At 42.6% G+C, this 22,596-nt stretch overlaps 1 protein-coding gene across 4 annotated transcripts in view; it reads right to left on the bottom strand.

The window, feature by feature from the left end:
- The window catches only part of TRAF3IP1 (TRAF3 interacting protein 1), a 75,633-nt gene that overhangs the window by 17,410 nt on the left and 35,627 nt on the right, over window positions 1-22,596 (bottom strand). The window lies entirely within an intron of this gene.

Raw genomic sequence — 22,596 nt, 5'->3', positions numbered from 1 at the left:
GCAAAAGCCCGTCCCCACACCAGTGCCAAAGTCGACAGGGGCCTGGGGAAATGTCACAGTGCATCTGTGCAGTGGGACAGTGAGCATTCACCTGTTGGATGGTGACTGACAGATTCAGTGCAGATCATTGATTAACCGGTAATTTCCAAAGGCCTATGCTGGGCAGCACCATTTGCGTGCAGCCACACTTTCAAAGGCACCTACTGTGTGTAAGGGCCTGGGCCCACTGCCCTCGGGACTCTCACAATCTAGTCAGAAGAAAGGGCAGCAAGTCTGATTCAGGTTGCCAATGAGACACCAAGGGGATGGGGGAATGGAAGTGAGGTCCCACGTAGCCTGGGTATAGGAGACTGCCCAGAGGGCAGCCTGCCGCAGGTGGGCCTACAGTGGGTGAGTATTCCAGACAAAGGGCAGAGCTGGGTGCAGACTTCCTCAGAGGTGAAAACCACATGCAGGTTCGGGAAGGCTGCAGGCTGGAGGGCAGTGTGCAGACAAGCAGGGAGGTGGCCGGAGCCAGACAATGGTGAGGATTTCGGACTTGATCCTATGGGCAATAAAAAGCCAACAAAGGGATTTCAGCAGCCAGAAACCTAATGAGATCAGAGTTTTCACAAAAACACGTGGCTTCCAACTAGGGGATGAGAGGAGGCAAGGAGGCTCTTGTGACCAACTGCCCAGGGAACTAATGGAGGCAGGAAAGGGAGGCAGCAGGACTGGAGAGAAACATGCAAGCTTCTAGCCTTATGAGAAGTGGAGGGGCAGGGAGGAAGGGCTGGGACTCTCTTGAGCAACTTGGGGGACAGTGATGCCAGTCGCTGAGCCAGCAAAGAAGGTCTGGAAGGAAGGTGGTGACACTCGACTGAGAGCTGCTGAGCCTCAGCCATCTATGGGGTGCCAAGGGAAGACACGCAGCTCCAAGGAAAAGGCGGACACCCACGAGTCCTCCACCTTTCATCCTCCCCCACCTGCTGATCTGAACGCACCATTTCACTGCCTCCAGGTGCAAATGACGACTTGGGCAGGTACATAAAATTCTTGTGTTGCAATGTTTCCTTTACGATTGTGAACTTTTTCTGGATTCTTTCAACATTTAATGTTGCAAAACTCTGTGGTCAATCTGATTTTTGTCCTTTAATCATTTTTGGCTGGGTCCTTTGTAGTGTTCTTTTCTTTTTCCTTTTTATTATTATTATTTTTTAGAGGGAGTCTCACTCTGTCGCCCAGGCTGGAGTGCAGTGGCGCCATCTCAGCTCACTGCAAACTCCGCCTCCCAGGTTCAAGTGATTCTCCTGCCTTAGACTCTTGAGTAGCTGGGATTACAGGTACGCACCACCACGTCCAGCTAATTTTTGTATTTTTAGTTGAGACGGCGTTTCACCACGTTGGCCAGGCTGGTCTTGAACTCCTGACCTCACGATCCGCCCACCTCGGCCCCCTAAAGTGCTGGGATTATAAGCATGAGCCACGGCGCCCGGCCTGTAGCGTTCTTCTCTTATCCTTGACAGTCAACGATTCCACCAGGATGTGTCTCAGTGTCCTACTGGCACTTTTTAGCTGACACTAAGGGAGTGCCTCCTGTCTGCATACTCAGGTCTTCAGTGCAGGAGAACTGCTGTGGCATCTGTTCCACCTGTTCTCACGTTCTCTTTACAAATGCCAACCACCACATCCAGGCTCTCTGTCCCCTTTCTGTCATCTCCTTTTTCACACGTCCCCGTGGCTTTGGTGTTTCCTCCTTGATATTCTGGGAAGGCTTCTAAGGTTTGCCCCAAACATTACTGGTTGCTTATTCTGCTGTACCGATTCTGCTGCTTTATGGCTTTAGGTAAATACTTTGCTCCTATCATCACGTCTGTGTGCCTCCATGACAACTGCTCCTTGACTCAGCACACACCTCTTCCCCATCTGTGGCTTCCCTCCCGCCAGCCCCTTTCCTTCGCAGCCTGTCTTCCTCTCATTGATTTTTTGCTTAATCATTGGCATTTTTAAAATTCATAGAGCATGATGCACATATTTACAGAAGAATCACACCCTACGCCCACAAGGAGCTCTCCTCAAAAGTCCCTGTCAGTTCTGCTTACAGATGGCAGGAAGGGCACCCACATACGCAGTGCTTCGTGAACCCTCTCTCTGCTCACAACCTGGAACAGTGGTGCAAATGAATGTTTACATCCATTTCCAAGGATCTCGTCAGGGACAAGTGCAGGGCGGCAGCCCATCAGGGTGGTGTACACAAGGGAACTTCGGTCCATCTCTCTTCAGTGCCTAGAGGAGCCCCTGGCCAGCATCCTTCCACACAGTGCTGCTCACAGGCAAAGAGGGCCCCCACCTTCCTGGCTTCCAGCTAGGTACCAAGCCTGCCTGAACCTGGGAGCTCCTCAGGCCCCACTTCCAAATGCCACTGAGCCACAGCAGAGAAAAAGAACCGAAGAGTGTCCCACCCTCACCCATGCCCATGGCCTTCCAAGGGTGTCAGTGGGGTTCAGTGGCCCCTACAGGCCTTCTTCCAATCCAGCCCCCTCTGCATGTCCCAAAGAAACTTTTTAAAGTTTCTGGAATGTGGATGCAACCCTCACTGGTTTTGTCCCGTTTTTATGTTCCATTCACTTCACTGGGATTCTGAGAAGGGGAAGAGAAACTTGGGTTCAAGCTACCCTAGCTGACCCAGGAGTTCCATGGAAACAGAATTCTGGGGGGGGGGGGGGCGGGAACAAGCATCCTACCAAGTCTCATCATTGTGGCAAGAAAAATAGTTGCTATTTTGTAAATAGGACGGATGATGAGAGTATCCTCAGGAAAGCAAAACAAATGAGTCAGACTCAATAGAGATCTGGAAGAACTGGTTTCAAGCACGCAAAGAACTTAATTCTCCACAGAAGATACTCGTCTACAGAAGGATCCTTGCTCTCCATCCTTGTTTTATGGCTACAGCACTCGCACTTAAACATCAACTCATACACCTCCATGGAAAGCAGGGGTATTAATGGGCTTTTATCTGATTTTCTTACATTCCTCTAATCTCTTTACAACAGTGTTTTTGGTTTTTTAATTTTTCAGGAGTTCAAAGACTAAAAGGTATAATGCAGGCATTTCCTTTAAAATACTGTTAGGATCATCTCACCTTGGGGCCAGGAGGCTGGGCTCGGGAAGAGCAGGATCTGCTTCTGCCACCACAGCCTGGAAACAAGCCCCCAAGTCCATCCACAGGAGAGAGAAGAAGATGCTGTGAGTGGCCGGGCTGGACCACTAGGCAGGGCAGTAGTATGTGTTTCCTGTTGGTCAGGGGGATACTTCAAGATCTGCCTCAACTGCAGAGCTTCCTGTTCAAATTAGCCAAGTCCAAGAGGACACTCCCACCACTCAGGGACTCCGGGGGAGAGGTCCTTCCCTTCCTGTGCATGTAGATACCGTATTTTCTGGGTGTAACAAGATCAACTGTTGTGCATAGAAACCAAAGGGCACAGGTAAGCAGCTTCTCTACCTGGTTCCTGCGGGGCTCGGAGGGGCCCTCTGAGAAGCTGGAAGGCACCCGCAGGGAGCCACCTGCACACAAAGTAACCTGGGGAGCAATTTTACATGACCAGCACCAGCACCTGCCCAGAGACGGACCCTAACGGGGAGGGGAGGGGCCTGGGCACCAGTATTTCACAAACACTCTCTGGATGCTTCTAATACCTAGAGGTCTCTGAGCAGATGAACCTCCAAGCAAACGTCAAAGGGCACAAGGTTATAAAGTTCACTTTCTCTACATTTTAGAATCACTTTCCATGTCATAGGCAGCAGCAGCAAAAGAATCTAAGTTTAAAAATAGACTTTAAAATTGTCTTTCTCCGTCAACACTGAGAATGGCCAGTGAGGGAGGGGATTATTCAATTATTTTGTTTTTTATTTCCATCTCTGTACTAATTAGATTTGCTATCTTAAATATCTTACTAAAATATTAATCATTTTCTTTTGAACCAATTGCTACACTACTTCCTTATCATTCTGGCTCCAGTTTTATATTTTGCCTTCTAAATTCCGAACATACTTAATTGTTCCAAAAATACCAGATATAACAGGCAGTTACTGGGCAACATGAGACCCACTGAAGTGAATGGCTGACATGTGAGCAGGGGTCCAAACCTGTAGCAGGAAGTGACCATGAGGTCAGAGGTCCTCAGCAGAAAACAAATGTCACAGAATTAATTGAAGTCTAAGGACTGGATGAGCAAAGGAAAATTCACATACAGGACAATGAGGTTCCAAATCCCCAAGCAATGGCCCCACGCTGCCACCTTCATGCAAACAAGTGTCCATGGCTGCCAAGGCAGACAGAATGAGGAGCTCTGCTGAGGCTGGCACGCCTCACTCTTCCCTCCACCAGCATTCTCACAGTCAGCCCCAAAGTCGCACAGTCTCAGTCAGTGACCGATGCCGTGAGGAAAGAGGGCAGGGGTCAGAGATGGTGAGTGTGCGGCTGAGGCCCCACACAGCTGGGTGGACAGGAGAGGACTCTCTGAAGAGGAGACTTGTGGGCAGGGACTTGAATGGGGTGGGGGCTGCCTGGCCCGAGAGACCAGCAGCCGGCCTCCAGGTAACTTTGGACTGCAGGAAAACAGGCCCCCCATGACGCACAGACCACCAAAGAGTGAGCCGACAGGAAACAAGAACAAGTCTGGGGTTCCGCTGAGCCCTTGACACAGGGCGGCAGCATCAGCATCAGCACCAGCACCTGGCTGCCTGAGGTGGGGACCGAACGCTGAGTCACACAGAGAGCACCAAAGAAGGACCGGACCCTCCGGAGCCTTTCTACTCCCAACCCACCTCCCATGAAGGCAAGAGCAGAAGCAACCTGATACTTGTCAGCAGTGACCGACCACAAAACCGCTCGAGTGCCTCGTGGTATTAGGTTTGCAAGTTGTTGGGGAGTAGGAAGCTTCTGACCCAGCAGCCTGGGGCCTGGGGTATCAATGGGGTTCAGTTGGCCCTACAGGCCTTCTTCCAATCCAGCCCCATCTGCATGCCCCAAAGAAACTTTTTAAAGTTTCTGGAATGTGGATGCAACCCTCACTGGTTTTGCCTGGGCTTGAATCTCGCCTCTGCCACTCACCACTCATACAGCCCCAGACACATTCCTGAACCTCCAGATGCCCCAGTTTCAACATGGGTAACAGCACTGCCCCTATCTCACTGGGAGGATCCCAGTTTCTGACCAAGCTAGGGAGAAAGTGCCCAGCCTCAAGTTTCCCTCATCCCTCAAAACCCAGATCGCCCATCAGACGTAAGCTATTCTAGGGCTCCGGAAAAAACACAGGGTCCCAAATTAATTTTATAAAATGGACACAACCTTGATTCACACACACACACCACAAACACACACCACAAACACACACACACACACACACTCTCTCTCTCTCGCTCGCTCTAGCTCTCACTCTCGCTCTCTCTCTAAAACACCAGGCCAATTCCACTTTAATAAATATATGAAGTTCTATTTCTAAATGTCAGCAAATTAAATATAGTTTTATATTGGGTAAGTAATAGATGATGACCAAGCAAAGGTTACTTGAGGAGTGTAAGAACTGTTCAACATTAGGAATTCTATTAATATATGAACATCCCAACAGCTGCCAAAAAGACAGTTGTTAACCTTGTCATCCGTTTCTGACTGAATGCCGAGAACAGTGCCTAGCACATGGCAGGTGCCAGATGGCTGGTGATGAATGGATGCTAACTTTTAAAACATGAGACTTTATAGTCATAAACGAGTTTGCATTAGGAGATTTTTTTTTTTTTTTTTTTTTTTGAGACAGAGTCTCGCTCCGTCACCAGGCACCAGGCTGGAGTGCAGTGGCGCGATCTCGGCTCACTGCAACCTCTGCCTCCCAGGTTCAAGCAATTATCCTGCCTCAGCCTCCCGAGTAGCTGAGACTACAGGCGCGCCCCACCATGCCCAGCTAATTTTTTTAATATTTTTAGTAGAGACGGGGTTTCACCTTGTTGGCCAGGATGGTCTCGATCTCTTGACCTTGTGATCCGCCTATCTCGGCCTCCCAACGTGCTGGGATTACAGGCGTGAGCCACCGTGCCCGGCTACATTAGGAGATTTTTTTTTAAGGCTAAATAAAAACTAGTAACTAAGGTGTCCAACTTAATAAATTTAAAAAGAAAAACAGTACAGAAGGAAGAAAATTAAATAAAACTGGAGGTATCAATGAAAATAAACACAAAGATTAAAACAAGAACAAAAAAGCCAAAAGCCAGTGGTTTAGACAGACGGACAAATTTCTGGAAAAACAGATTTTAAAAAATGCCTAAGTAATATTGGTTTTTAAAAAAGAACAAAACTAAACCACATATAGAGCAAATATTAAAAAGAGTACCAGTAAGAGCTTTTTTCCAGTAAGTTTGAAATTTTTCAAAAAATTGATAGTCAAAATGGACTTGAAAACAAATTTTCAAAAGTCTGAATATTCTCAGCCAGGCGCAGTGGCTCATGCCTACAATCCCAGCACTTTGGGAGGCCAAGGTGGTCGGATCACGAGGTCAGGAGTTCAAGACCATCCTGGCCAACATGGTAAAACCCCATCTCTATTGAAAATACAAAAATTAGCTGGGTGTGGTGGTACACGCCTGTAATTCCAGCTGCTCGGGAGGCTGAGGCAGAAGAATTGCTTGAACCCAGGAGGCAGAGGTTGCAGTGAGCCAAGATTGTGCCACTGTACTCCAGCCTGGGCAACAGAGCAAGACTCTGTCTTATCAAAAAAAAAAAAAAAAAAAAGCCTGAATACTCTCATAATTAACACAAAAATAAAAACAATGGTTTAAATATTTCCCACAAAGAAATACCAAGCTCAGGTGGTTTTATATGTGAAACTATCAAATTGTCAAGAAATATATTCCAATCATATACAATCTCTTCCAGAACAGATAAAAACAAAGAATACCCTCTATTTGTTCTTGACCTTGGTACTAAAAAAAAATAAGGGAGCATACAAGAAAAAGAAAATTATGGGTTCATTTCATTCATGAATATAGATGGAAAAATACTAATTAGCAACTAGACTCTTAACAGTAGATAAAAATAACAATAATACATCATAACAATGTTAAATTTATCCCAAGAATGGAAGGACTGTTTCCTATGAGAAAAGCTACAAGTGCCATATAGTGAATTAAGGAATATAATAGAATCATCTCAATCGACACAGAAACAGTATTTAGTAAAATTTAACACCCATTAATAACAAAGCCTCATAGTAGGGGGAAAATCTACAAAAACTTAGCTGGGCACAGCGGCACTTGCCTGCAGTCCCAGCTACGGGGAGGCTGAGGTGGAATGATCATCTAAGTCTAGGAAGTCAAGGATACACTGAGCCATGATTGCACCACCGCACTCCAGCCAGGGTGACAGTGAGACCCTGTCTCAAAAACAAAAAAATCAGGTTAAGAAGGAAACAAGGTTGCCCACCACAACCATTCCTACTCCTACTCTAGTAGAGGGCCAAGCCACAGAAATGTAACAGTAAGAGGGAATTAACTGGATAAGACTGGAAAAAAAGGAAATGAAATAATCAGAACTTTCAGATGCCACAGATGATGGTGCGGAGCATGGGCTAAACGCATGGACTCTGGGTGCGATTGCCTGGCCTTGAATTTCACCTCTGCCGCTCAGCACTCATACAACCCCAGACATGTTCCTTAACCTCCAGATGCCCCAGTTTCAAAATAGGTAACAGCAGTGCTCACAGCTCACTATTATCTATGTTATTAGCTATCTTAGAACAGAGCCCGGCACACCATGCTGTTAGGTGTGTGCTGCTATGACAACTAAGAAAACACAAAAGACTCAACAGACACATGTTTAAAATGGTTTGAAAGCATTTGTTGACCTACTGGTTATAAGTCAACAGCATTACTATCTACCAGCAACAAACAACTAGAAAACAATTTTAAATAAATATATAGTACTTAAAACAGCAGAATAAACCATAAATACCCAGATATAAATCTAACAAAAGATATGAACAACCTTTACAAATAAAATTATAAACATTCACTAAAAGACTTTAAAGAAAGTCTAAACAAATGAAGAGAGAGTTTTGTTCATAAATACCCCAACTGAAATCCCAAGAGGGTTTTTCATGGCACTCAATAAGCAGGTTATAATATTTATATGGAAGTGGATGGGACCAATAATTGCCAAAACACAGCTGAAGAAGAGGAATAAGAAGGCAGGGCTTTGCTACCGGACATGAGGCCTTGCTATGAAGCGACAGTCATTGCAGCAGGGTGGTATCAGTGCAGGACCGGCGGAACAGTAAAAAGTATATACAGCCTGTGGACCGGCCCACCATCTGGATTTTTGTATAGCCTATGAGCTAAGAATGATTTTTATACTTATAAATAGCTGGAAAAAACCTGTTAAGGAATAATACTTGGTGGCACATGAAAGTTATACAAAATTCACATTTCAGTATCCATAAATAAATAGAGCCTTGCGGAAAAGCAGCTACACTCATTGGCGTATATATTGTCTGTGGTTGCTTTTACACTACAATAACAAAGTTGAGTAGTGGCAACAGAGATTATATGGTTCTCATGGCTGAAGATATTTACTACCTGACCTTTCACAGAAAAAGTTTGCAAACCTCTGGGGCAGAGAACACAGAAAGAGTCCCACGCATATGGAACTTTCATACTCACTAGAGACAGCATTGCAGATCAATGTGGAGAGGAGGAAAACTGGTTATCCATATGAGGAGAGAAAAAAGAAACTACACGCTATCCACAGAATACAGGAAAATCAACTCCAGGTGGATTAAGCATGTCCATGTCAAAACAAAGCTTTACTTTTTAAAAAAGAATAAATATCTTTCTGACCTTGGAATAGAGAAGGATTTCTTAACCAAGACACAAAAAGCATTAACCATAAGAGAAAAGATTGAGAGATATGATTAAAATTTAAAATTATCACTGAAAGACACCGTAAAGAGAGTGAAGGAAAAAACTTTTAAATAAATGTGATTTTAATGTGATTGTACTTTCCTTGACTCCCTCAACCCTACCATCTACTATTTATTATGTTATTCTTCCACAAAACTATTTTTTCTAGAACTAGTTTAGGGGTTTTACATTCAATTCTGTAGTTATACTCAATTCTATATGCTTAATCAGTTTCAATAATCAATTTTCACTCATTTCACCTATACCAGTGCTGTCCAATACAAGTATGCAAGCCATATATGTAATTTAATGTCTTCTACCAGTTTCACTTTAAAAGTAAAAATGAACAGGTGAAATTAGTTTCAACAAATTTTATTTAATGCAAAATATACAAAATCATTTCAACATGTAATCAACATAAAAATTACTAATGAGATAGTTTATGTTTTTCTTTTCCAACATAATATTTGAAATCTGATGTGTATTTTACACTCCAAATATATTTCAGTTGGGACTCAATGCTTTTCCAGTGCCACCACCATGTGGGGCGAGGGGCCACTGCACTGCTCACCCCAAGCCCACACTCGGCCTTTTCTGAGGTTTGGGGCTTCATTTTGATGTTTGCTTATCGATTTCTTAGTTATATAGATATCTATATATTTTTTTCTTTTTCTTTTCTTTTTTTTTTTTTTTTTTGAGACAGAGTCTTGCATTGTCGCCCAGGCTAGAATGCAGTGGTGTGATCTCTGCTGACTGCAACCTCCACCTCCCAAGTTCAAGTGATTCTCCTGCCTCAGCCTCCCGAGTAGCTGGGATTACAGGTGCCAACCACCACACCCAGCTAATATTTTTTGTATTTTTGTTTCACTATGTTGGCCAGGCTGGTCTTGAACTCCTGACCTTGTGAATCGCCCGCCTCAGCCTCCCAAAGTGCTGGGATTACAGGCATGAGCCACTGCGCCCAGCCGGTATCTATATTTTCTAAGCAATTTTTTCCCCCCAAGAAGAATCCAGGAACAATCTTTTTTTTTTTTTTTTTTTTGAGCTCTTGCATTATCTGGATATATCTTCCACTATTTTTACGTATGAAATGACAATCTAGCTAAATAGGAAGAATCTTGGGTCAATTTCTTTCTCTCCAAATGCTGAAGCAACTGTTCCTTTCTCTTCCGGCATTTATAGCCAAAGAGAAGTTTACAGCAAATCTGACTTTGGTTCTTCTGAAAAGAACCTATTTTCTTCTTGATGTACAATATACTTGCAGGATTGTTTTTGGTTGCTGTCAATAAAAAACCTTGATCTCCACAATACTGCCAATATTGTGAGTTCCCTTTTTACCTGGCACATGAAACCCTTTTCAAGTGCAGACTCATAGAAGGTCAAGCTTCATGCTCTTCACAAAAAGTACCAAAGCACCCCTAAGAAACATACTTTTAATGTCACATTAACTGAGATCCAAAAGCTAGTAAACTTCATTCTTGTCACACTTTACTTAAAAATCTGTATTACTGTCCAAATGACATATGTCCCAATTGTGGCAGAAAACCACATTACAAGAGAACCATGCCTGCTCCCTAGTGCTCAGAGGCCTCATCACGGGCTTAAAGCACCCCCTGGTGTTAGCACAGGGCTCACCGGAGGCTATGGCATGAAAAATGTCCATAATTCCCCTAAATGCACATAGATTCATTTTCACCTCTGGCAAGTGCTTCCCCACATTTTATCATTCATTCCCTTCCACTTCCCCCTTTCTCTTCTAACTTCGGTTCAACTGCCAATGAGATTCATCTCTTCAACAGTTGATGACACGCACTTAGGTCCACTGCTATGCTAGGCACAACAGGGAGGTGAGAGGCACTGCTCTTCACCTTACGAGACGCCCATTCCAGGAGAAAGTCAGGAACTGATCTCCCCGTCCTGAGCCATTGGTCCTGAAGCCATGAAGTGGACAATGCCAGGGGAACACGTGCACTAGGCTGGGGGTGGGAGACCTGGGGTAGGGAGAAGGGAGGCAGCAGCCCAGCATAGGGGGAAGAGGAAACGCTCAGGGCTGAGGAGACCAGGTCGGGAGGGCAGTGACATGTACGCACACATATGTGTACACACATACACGCATAGACATGCACATACACATATATCACAGACATAGGCATGCACAAGCACATGTATAGATACATGCAGACATACACACATACATGTATACACTCAGACACCAACATGCACATATGCATACATGCAGACATGCACAATACATATATACATGCATGCACACATACACATTCATATACACATATCCAGACATGCACACATATACATATATACACATAGATATGCACACGTACACATATATATACACACACATACACATGTATACACACATGCAGACATCCACACTTAGACACACAAACATGCACACATACACATTCGTATGTATACACACATACAGACATGTACACGTGTATACTCACAAACACAGAAACGTACATTTTTCCCCTCTAGCTCTGTTCACTGAGACAATCTGAGAGCGGAACATCCAAAAGCAGTAAACACCCCAATCAAATGACCCAGGTGTCCTGGGGAAATGGCTGATTCTGCGGCTGGAGCAGGGAAAGAACAGGATGAGCCCGAAAGCAAGGAACAGCTCAAAGAAGACTGGGCACAGGCTGAAAGAACACAAAGCCAGCTTGAAGGAGCTCTCCAGGGCCAAATCTGAGGCCATCTGCACATGAAAATCATGACAGTAAGAGATTACAGCCCACAGAGTCAAACTGGAAGCCACGAGCCCACAATGATACAAACGAATGCTTACATTTAGTGAAGCATGGGGTACTTAGATTGCACAAAGTACTTCCTCCAAAATCCCAGTAATTATAAGAGAAAAGGAGCGGCTTGACAACAGAGAAGCTGGCAGACGGCATTCTCATTGAGAGGCCACAGAGAGTGTCTGCAGTCAGGGAACAATCTGAAACCCCGTACCACCCAGCAGGACACAGCAAGGGCAGCACAGCCTCGTTTCTGGGAGATTTCCACCCAGGATGCAAAGTCTGACTCTTAATCACAAGGAAACACCACACAAACCCAAATTGACGGCCGGTCTGGAAAATAGCTTGTACTCTTCAAAACTGCCAAGGCCAAATTAAGGGAAGAGCACAGACTGCTTTGAGACTGAAAGAAACTTACAAAACACGTTACTCATTCTGGACTGGACGTTTCTGCAACAAGAAGCAGAGTCAGAACGCTCCCGACGGAAGACAGTGGAACACGCTCCACTTTTAATATCACTGTCATTCATCTCCAAAGGCTCTCAAGTCCCCAAAAGTGTCTTTCACAACTGAATGTTTTGCCTGCTTCTAACCCCGCTTTTCTTAGAAAGCTGATTTTAAAACTGTTAAAAATATAAAAATATATTTATTTTAATTGCTTGGTTTGATTATTACTATTAAAATAACAGCATTATTTTCTATCATTTTTTACTATAAATGAACACTACTTGTAGTATAATAAAAGCTTTGTTAAGCTACCAGAAACCTAGTCAAAACCAAAAAATAGTAATGTACAAAAATCACTCCTAAGTTTTAAGAACTAACATGGTATGCCATCTAAGAGTATTAAGATACAGTGTATTTTACTTACAAATTATTTATTACTGACCAGGCCCAGTGGCTCATGCCTGTAATACCAGCGCTTTGGGAGGCTTGAGGTGGGTGGATCACCTGAGGTCAGGAGTTCGAGACCAGCCTGGCCAACATGGTAAATCCCTGTCTCTACTAAAAATACAAAAAAATTAGCCAGACATGGTGGCAGGCGCCTGTAATCGCAGCTACTTGGGAAGCTGAGGCAGGAGAATCGCTTGAACCTGGGAGGCAGAGGTTGCAGTGAGCCTGGGTGACAAGAGCAAAACTCCGTCTCAAAAAAAAATGATTAATAACAATGTCTAAAACAAATGTATTTCTACTTTGTTTTCATTTTTTTTCCTTTAAGAGATTTAAGAATATTCCTGAAAATATAAAACTTACATAGAGCAAAGCCTGATAAAATACAAGCCCTTCACAAGGTGGGTGTCAGTCCTGGTCTCTGCAACAAGTATTGTAAGTATTATCAAGAGGCTTTATTAGTCTAAACAGGGTCACATCTGGGGATGGAGGAAGTCTACTGGCCAGATGAAACCATATGGAGATTTCAATCAGGAAACCTTAATAATATTTCAATATGAAAAATTATATATGCATCCCTGCTATAAATAGGAAATCTAAGCATTTTAATGCCAAGAATTTAAGTTTTTCTTTACTCTAAAATATCCCCTATAATCCACACCCAGAGAAAAGTAATAAAGTTGTGCCATTGTTTCGTCCATTTCAGCCCTCCTGAGCCTGTTTTACCCACATTAAATTAAAAACTCAATAAAACCTAATTCATTCAGCCAAGTTCTGTTCCTCTAGCGATAGCTCTTCACTGGAAGCTGCTTTTCAGGTCAGAAACAGACAGCAAGGAATAACAGATGAGAACTAGAAAAACACACGTGTTTCTCAAAACAGTGAGCACAAGTGAGTATGTTTGGAAAGGACAAAAATAACTAAGACTTTTTAAAAAATACATTTCTTTTTTTTCCAAAGGGAAGCTGAAAAAATACAGAATTTCAGGATTAAAACAATGCTGGAAATAAGTTGCTCCAAATAAAGCCAAAAGCAGCTCAGTACACCCACCCGGCACTGAGTGAAGGAGCACACGCCCTGGCCTGGGGCGCACTGGAACCACAAGTGCTGCTCCCTCCTGTGGTGAGAACCTGTGCTTTTGGATCCAGGCTCTGGAGTGCAAGGCCCTGGGCAAGGGACTCAGACTCTCCTAAGCCTCAATTTCCTTAGCAGTGAGCTGTGGTGAGGGTGTGGGCGGCCATGCAAGGGAAGCCCAGCACAGAGAGGGCTCGGTGGTGCAGGCTCTCGGTCCCACTGTGGTCTCCAGTGTCCCACAGTCCCTCTGGGAAAGCTCAGTCAGTCCCGCAAGGAGCAAGACCTGTCACATCCACCACGACATGCTAAGGGGACCCCAGCCCATGCCAGGTCCACACCAATGGCCCAGGCCTACTAGGGTCAGCTAGGTCGTTTCTAAACCATTCCTTTGAAGGCCTAATAGCTAACAGATTTTAACAACTTCATGATGTCTCACTGGGTACCTTCTCAAGTCTTCACACCTCTTCAAACTAGTGAGCTCTGCATCCTCAGTCTTCTGCTGCAGGGTGGTTGAGGCTTCCAGAGCTTGTGCCGCAGCCCCTTTGATTTCTCTACTTACTGCTCTTCAGATGCCTCCTACACCTCTCTCCACTGAGCTGCAGCATTTTTTAGTAGTCAGTTTGACTAAATTCTATTTAATTCTAATCCTTATCCACCAATTTTCATCCTGGGGCTAAGATAACATCATTCCCTCATATATCCATTAATGTGTCATAGTGAGTGTATTTAAACACCATGGTCTACACTACTCAGAAACTGAACTGACATCCAAGGCAGGCTGTCAAAACCAATCAACTGAAAACATTTTTTTATGCAAAGCACAGAAAAGAGTAGTGGTGAAATGAAGACCAGAAATAACCTATCAGACCACAACTGACAAAATCTAAAAAACTGAGGACATAATATGAATTTCAGTGACATTTTGAGTAAAAATGAAATCTTTATTGACTGTATTATTCGCTGAGTAATCATGAACCAGAAGATAATGACCATTTCAATTTGGAAATGTTGGTGACAATATGACTAAACACATTTTTATAATAGTTTTCTTAGGTCATTTATATGTATATCTATTTTTTTTCAAATAAAGAACTCATATTGTATCCTTATCATGAACTTTCTTTGTCTAGAGAGAGAAGGCCTATCTCCTCCTAATTATTTTTATAAAGTTCATATACATGTAATATTCTAATGGCTCCCAAACCATTTTTGTGATCTGTAATACATCCATAGCATATGTTTACAAATATTTTAAGTGATATAGTTGGTGTCTGATTTTTTATAAGACAATATGGTAACAAATTTTAAATCCAAAACAAATTTTATATCCAAAACTTAAAATCCCCAGCTGGTATATTGGATGATACTGCATTCAGAGATTTTACTTGGGAACATAAACTATCACCCTATTTCCTTAAAAACAAAAACAAAACCTCTAAGAAACAAACAAAAAACCCCACCGCAACCTTTCATGATTAGAATCAATTTCAGTAGTTCCCAATTCAACTACTGTATTTTTATTTCCTTTTATTTTAAAACAGGTCTCACTCTATCACCCAGGCTGGAGTACAGTTGCGCGAGCTCAGCTCACTGCAGCCTCCAACTTCTGGGCTCAGCCATCCTTCTGCCTTGTCTCCCGGGTGGCTGGAAACACAGGTATGCACCACTCCATGTCGGATGGTTTTTAATTTTTGTTGAGACAGTGTCTCACTATGTTGCCCAGACTGGTCTGCAACTCCTAAGCTCAAGTGATCTGCTTGCCTTGGCCTCCCAAATGCTGAGATTACAGACGTGAGCCACCACGCCAGGCCCATTTTTATTTCTTTAACAATTTCAATGGAAACAATATTCCTAGCAAAGGACAAACCTAATAATACTAGGACTACAAATATCCAAACTAAAAATACTGTTGTCAGGTGTAGAACTTCAGGTAAGGAGAGATTCTGAACAGCATTTTTCTGAAAGAGTTACAGTATTTGTGATGAAATTGCACCATCTACCTCCCAAAAACAGAAATTTGAAGATCTATTCCAATCAACAAAGTGAAATAATTTAAGACTCAAATCCCTAACTTTCATCAACAATTCAGCTAAATACTATTTGCTATATGCTACTGATTTTAATTAAAACATAACTTGTTCATGATAAGGTCACTGTATCCATAAAGAGGCATCTCAAGATACAAGAAGTTCTTATATTCTGAAATAAATGTCTCTTTAAGACAGTCATCCATAATTTCTAGCAGTATTTGTTTGCTTATTACAACTTTCTTTCAGAATGGCAACAAAAAACATACATGCAGGTCAAATTCAATACATGCACGTGCTCAGCAGGAGATGATATGGGCGTGATCTCTAGCAGTCCCACAACAAGGCACAGTTTACACGATTGAGAAAGTAAAGAGAGCAGTCACAAAAACTTTAAAAGGACTAAGAGAGAAGGAAATATACAAAAAAGAGGTACTCCAATACAGTTATTTCAAAATAAAAAATTTAAATGAAAAGAAAAGGATCTAAAATTCATATTAATAATTAGATATAAAATAAAAAAGAAAAACTAAGGGAAAATCATGTAAAAGGAGATTGAAAAATTAGGAGTAAGAAATATTTACTTTAAAGTGAGTGAACAGTCTTTGAAACTGTTGGCCATTAGCTTAAAGCGTCTTCACATATAAAGCTTTAGAAAGCACAAGAAACACTGTAATAAAATGGTTCTCTTGGTGGATTTACAAAAACTTATTCATAAACCTGAAGAAAGAAAAAATGCTGGCAGGAGCTAATATCTTACTATTAGCAAAGTTTATACTTCCTCTTGAAAAGAGAGCAAAAACGTCAGGATAATGAAGAAAACGCTTAAAGCAATCTGATTCACATATTTATTCTATAATGTATTATTCAAGTCCATTAGTACAATAAAAAATGGCTTTTCTTCCAATGCAACTTCAAAGACAGGCTGGAGAGAGGCCCAGATTATAAATATGTATTTCTTTAGCATTAAAAATATTCCTCCAAAAAAAATAAAAAGTATCAAGACTAAGGAAGGGTACAGTGCAATTTATGTGAAAAGCAGAGAAAACACCTGCTTTGAATTTTTTAATGAGACAGGGAGAAAAAAAGCAACTACTATGGTAATATGTATAAATTAATAATGACGATAGATTCAGCATACATGCTTTGAGGATATATTCCTACATTTGCCTCTCTGTGAAATCAACAAGGGTACGTGGAAGCCTGGACCTGAAGTATGGACAGAAGTAGGCAGCTTTGCAAGCAAGCACTTGGAAACACTTACAAACCTGACTACCAACTAGGCCACAATAAAAGCCTCATCAATTCCAAATAATCAATTTCATTATATTAAATATTATCATTAAAAAGAGTTTAAAAAATCTTCATGTGTAAAAAACTAAAAAACAAATCCCAGCTTGCCCATATGTTAAAATCGTAACAAAGCACTTCACATTAAAAATCAAGGACTTTGTAATATTCATTATGAAATTTAATATTCAAGGAATTTAGAAGTCAAGGATAAAGTATGCTTAAAATGAGATGTACAATCTTAAATATGTGTAGGTTTAAAATGACAAAGACTAAAATTAAATGAGCTATGTGTTTTATTCAAGAAGCTAGGAAAAGTCAATGCCCACAGAAATTAAAAGGAAAAACAATGAGTAGAAATTTATAAAACAAAAGTGAATTATCTATAAAACTGAAAGCTGATTATTTGCTAGAAAGTGTCTATTTTAATAGTTTTTTACAAAGTCTCATCAAGAAATAAAAAGACACAAAATTTTGAGAAGAAAAGAAAAACTAAGTATAGATAAGATTTTTTTAAATCATAAAGGATACTTCAAAAACATCTTTATGCCATGACTATAAGATATGAATGAAATAAACAATTTCCTAGACAAACACTGCAGAAGAGACAGCTGGTCGACCTTGTGTCTGATCTCTGCTTTGGCAAAGCTTCTGGCCACCGTGTGCAGCCCACATGTGAGACATGTGCTTGGTCCAGGAACCCTCAGCCTCTAGCCAGGGAGGCAGCCTCTTCCACTTACCCATGTGCCTTGCAAGCATTAGCGTTTTCTGAGCATGGCAGGCACTGAGAAAATCTGACACATTCTAGTTTGTGATAATGGAATTCCTGACTTCTGGCTACGTAAATGAATGCCTAAAATAGAGGTTTCACTTCATGATCTCCTCTGTGACAAAGTTCTGGCCAGCATAATATAAGCGGAAGTGGTGCATAACTTCCAGTAAATATCCTGAAGGAGGAGAGCAGGCCTTCTCCTTTCTCCCTTTTCTCCCTCTTGCTGGCTGGAAGCTGAAGCTCTGCTGGGCTGTGAGGTGCCCTGAGGAAAGGAGGTCACATCATGCTATGGAGGAATGAGGCAGAAGGCATTGGGGTCACTGCCACCTGGACGGCCACCTCCAGACTGACCCATGAGATAAAACACTTTATACCTCATTGAAGCCACTAACGTTTTGGATTTCTTTTGCTTGCAGGTAAATCTAAACCTAACTGATTCAAACATTAATTACCAAAATAAACAAGAAAAAGCAGAAAAAATAGAATATAACCACTAAAGAATCTGACTTGGTTAAGAAAACAATTAGTTTGAGGGGACAGCTAATAACATTAAGACGGTGATACTAAGAAAAGAGTGAAAGAAGAGGAACCAGCGAAGGAGAGAGAGGAGGAGGACTGGCCTGGCAGGAGGGGCACCAGAGGAGAGTGCTGTCCTGGAGGCCACGCCAAGGAGGCGCAGCAAGGAGGGAGTGGCCAACAGCATCAAATGCTGTCGCTGGACAAGACATAACCAGCAGACAGAACAACGGAGAGGTGAGGCGACCCTGCCGAGGGCAATTCGGACAGACGAAGTAGTAGAGCCAGTGGCCTCCCTGGAATGGGGTTAGGAGAAAGTGGGAAGAGGTGGATTGTAGACAGCAAAAGACAAGCAATTATTTTAAGGATTTTGCCAAAAAGACAGGCAAGGCAATAAAGTGGGAGTTAATGGCAAAAGTCAAGTCAAGAGAAGATCAATACAATTCCAGTCAAAATCACAAAATAGGATTTTTCACTGAACAACACAAACTGATCCTACAACTATATTAAGCCATAAAGACTTAATCATAGCCAAGACAACCCGGAGAGTGGAGGAGGAGTGGAGGAGCATTTAAGAAGGCTTTCCCAGACAGAAAACAATAGTGCTGAAACATGGAGAGACACAGTAGAGCCCGGAAGCACGGGACGCCTGGGCTTCCTAGAGGTGGGGGGGAACAAAGGCAGGGGTAAGGAAGCCTAGGATGGCTAGCACGCAGCAGAAAACCACCCTTCCGGACCAAGCAGAGACCCAGACGTGAAAAAGAAAACTTACCACAAGAAAACTAGAGACTACCTTTACAACCAGCATAGGACAGGTTTTTCAGACAAAATAAAAAATGAAGTATAACTGCACCTTAAACTCTTGGCCAAAACAAAAAGAAAAAAAAAGAAAAAGCCTATTTAAATTTTATAACAAAATACAGAAGTCTGGCCAGGTGCAGTGGCTCACTTTGGGAGGCCAAGGCAGAAGGATCACTTGAGCCTAGGAGATCAACACCAGCCTAAGTAACATGGCAAAACCCCACTAGAAAAAATACAAAAATTAGCCAGGTGTGGGAGGATCACTTGAGGCTGGGAGGCAGAGGATGCAGTGAACTGAGATCCTTACCACTGCACTCCAGCCTAGGCAACAGAGCCAGACTCTGTCTCAAAAAAAAAGAAAAAAAAGAAAACATTTTTTAAATAAGAAGGCGAAGTCAGACAAGTGACAGACTGGAAAAATATTTACAACATATGAGACACAAGGGCTTAGGTGCCATTATATGTTATATATACAACCATAGGATAGATATTGAACATCAATAGCCATTAAGAAAATGCAAATTGTTGGCCGGGCACATTGACTCACACCAAGAATCCCAGCACTTTGGGAGGCCAAGGCAGGTGGATCACAAGGTCAAGAGATCAAGACTATCCTGGCCAACATGGTGAAACCCCGTCTCTACTAAAAATACAAAAATCAGCTGGGCGTGGTGGTGGGCACCTGTAGTCATAGCTACTCGGAAGGCTGAGGCAGGAGAATCGCTTGAACCTGGGAGGCAGAGGTTGCACTGAGCTGAGATCGCGCCACTACACTCCAGCCTGGCGACAGAGTGAGACTCCATCCCAAAAAAGAAAAATGCGAATTACAACCATGAAAAATTTCAAAGTTTCACCATATCTAGTGCTGATGAGGATGTGAAGGAACTGGAACTCTTACACACTGCTGGTAAGAACGCAAAATTATATAACCACTTTGCAACACAGTTTGGCAATTTTTGTTTTGTTTCTTTGTAGAGACAGGGTCTTTATGTTGCACAGGTTGGTCTTAAAATCCTGGCTTCAAGTAATTCTCACACTTCGGCTTCCCAAAGGGCTGGGATTACAGGTGTGAGCCACAGCACCCAGTCCTACAGTCTGGCAGTTTTTTAAAAAGCACGTATTTACCACATGCCTCAGCAGTCCCACTCCTAGGTACAACAGTCCTGACCCCCATCCATAGTTTCACTTCCTGCAGTTTCAGTTCCGTGTAGTCTGAAAATATTAAATGAAAAATTCCAGAAATAAACAATTCATTTGTAAGTTTTAAATTGCATGCCATTCTGAATAGTGTGATAAATCTTGCACAGTTCTACCAGGACATAAATCATCCCTTTGTCCAGTATATATACACACTGTACATGCTACCTGCCTGTTAGTTACTTAGCAGCCCTCTCAGTTTTCAGATGGTCTAGACTGTGGCAATATCCCAGTGCTTGTGGTAAAGCAACCCTTATTTTATTTAACTGTGGCCCCAAAGTACAAGAGAGTGATGCTGACATATTGTTAAAATGGTTCTGTTTAATATCAGTTATTGTCAATCTCTTACCGAACCTAATTCATAAATTAAACTTTATCATCAGAATGCATCATGAAAAAACATGGTATATACAGGGTTTGGGACTATCCACAGCCTCAGGCATCCACTAGGCGTCTTGGAACACATGCCCTGCAAATCAGAAGGGTGCTACTGTATTGACACAACATAATGAAAGCATCTGTTGACACAAAGACATGAACATGAATGTTCACAGCAGCTTTATTTATAATAGTCCAAACTAGAAACAACTGAAATGTTCATCCACTGATAAATGGATGGACACACTGTGGTATATCCATACAGTGGAATACTACTTAGCAATAAAAAGGAATAAACTATGGATACATGCTGTAACAACATGGATAAATCTCAGAATAATTATGCTGAGTAAAAACAGCCGTACTAGAGAAAAAAAACTCCAAAGAGTGCACATCATATGATTCCACTTATCTTGGAAATGCAAACTATAAAGCACAGTGATTCAGGGCAGATGAGTGGCCGCTGGGGGATGGGGCACGGGGAAAGGCGAACACGGAGATGGGCTGGAGGGTGGGTTCACCAAGGGCACTTGACACTGGAGGGTGATGAGCATGTTGACTATCTTGACTATGGCTGGCACAGATGTTTAGAAACAGACAGTCGTTCTACCGGGAGAATACACTGGTACAGCCACTTTGAGGAGTGGCCTATCTGGTGAAACTAAAGATCTGTGTACTTCCTGGCACAGCACTTCTAAGCCTGGGCATAGCCCCCAACGCTGAGATCAGTAAACTGCAGCCCACAGCCTAGACCTTGTTTTTGTAAAGTGCGTTTTATTGAGTATAGCCGCACATGTGCATTTACATTGTCTAATGCTGCATTCATGCTACTTTGGCAGAGTTCAATAGCTGCAACAGAGACCATCTGGCTCAAAAAACTTAAAGTATTTACTATCTGGCCCTTCACAGAAAGTGGCCTGATTCTTGCTGGAAGAGACACTGGTTCTTGAAAGCAACCTGCCTAACAGATCAACAATAAGATGACAATAGAAAACTCACAAAACTTCACGATGTACATGCAAAGTAAAGATACACACCAAGTTCATCCTAGGGACTGCCCTCAGGGGAATGGGACTGGGGCAGGGGAACAAAGGACTTTGGCTCTTACTACATGTTTTCTTTTTAAGACAGTCTTGCTCTGTCATCCAGGCGGGAGTGCAGTGGCCCAATCACCACTTAATGCAACCACTGCCTCCTGGGACCAAGCGATTCTTATGCTTCAGCCTCCGGAGTAGCTGAGACAAGTGCACACCACTATACCCAGCTAATTTTTGTATTTTTAGTAGAGAGGGGGTTTGGCCATGTTGGCCAGGCTGATCTCAAATTCATGGCCTCAAGCGATCCACCCACCTTGGCTTCTCAAAATGCTGGGATTACAGGTGTAAGCCACCACGCCTGGCCATATTATTATTTATTTAAAAAAAAAAAAAAGTAGCTGGCCAGGCGTGGTGGCTCATGCCTGTAATCCTAGCACTTGGGGAGGCCAAGGCGGGTGGATCACGAGGTCAGATCAAGACCATCCTGGCCAACATGGTGAAACTCCATCTCTACAAAAATACAAAAACTAGCTGGGCGTGGTGGCGCATGCCTATAGTCCCAGCTACTCGGGAGGCTGAGGCAGAATTGCTTGAACCCAGGAGGCGGAGGCTGCAGTGAGCTGAGATCGCACCACTGCACTCCAGCCTGGTGACAGAGCAAGACTCTGTCTCAAAAAAATAAAGGTAACAAAAATGTTTTAAGAAGACCAACAAGTTAAAGTCTGATGTTTATCAATATCCTAAAGAAAATCACACAGACACTTGCTGATTGTCCCCTACCTAACTGTAACATACATCACCCCTGACTTTGAAGTACTCACTAATTACTCTTTTTCAAAGCAGATGTTCACCAAAAAAAGACATTTTTCCTTTTATCTTCTGAAGCCAAAAGATTTATCAATCTGAAATAATTTACTCTTCCG

The sequence above is a fragment of the Aotus nancymaae genome, unplaced genomic scaffold (assembly GCF_030222135.1).
Source record: "Aotus nancymaae isolate 86718 unplaced genomic scaffold, 86718_ANA_hifiasm-v0.15.2.pri h1tg000031l, whole genome shotgun sequence".
Classification (NCBI taxonomy): Eukaryota; Metazoa; Chordata; class Mammalia; order Primates; family Aotidae; genus Aotus; species Aotus nancymaae.
Note: the sequence above shows the minus strand (reverse complement) of the source record. Positions and strands in the feature narration are given on the sequence as shown.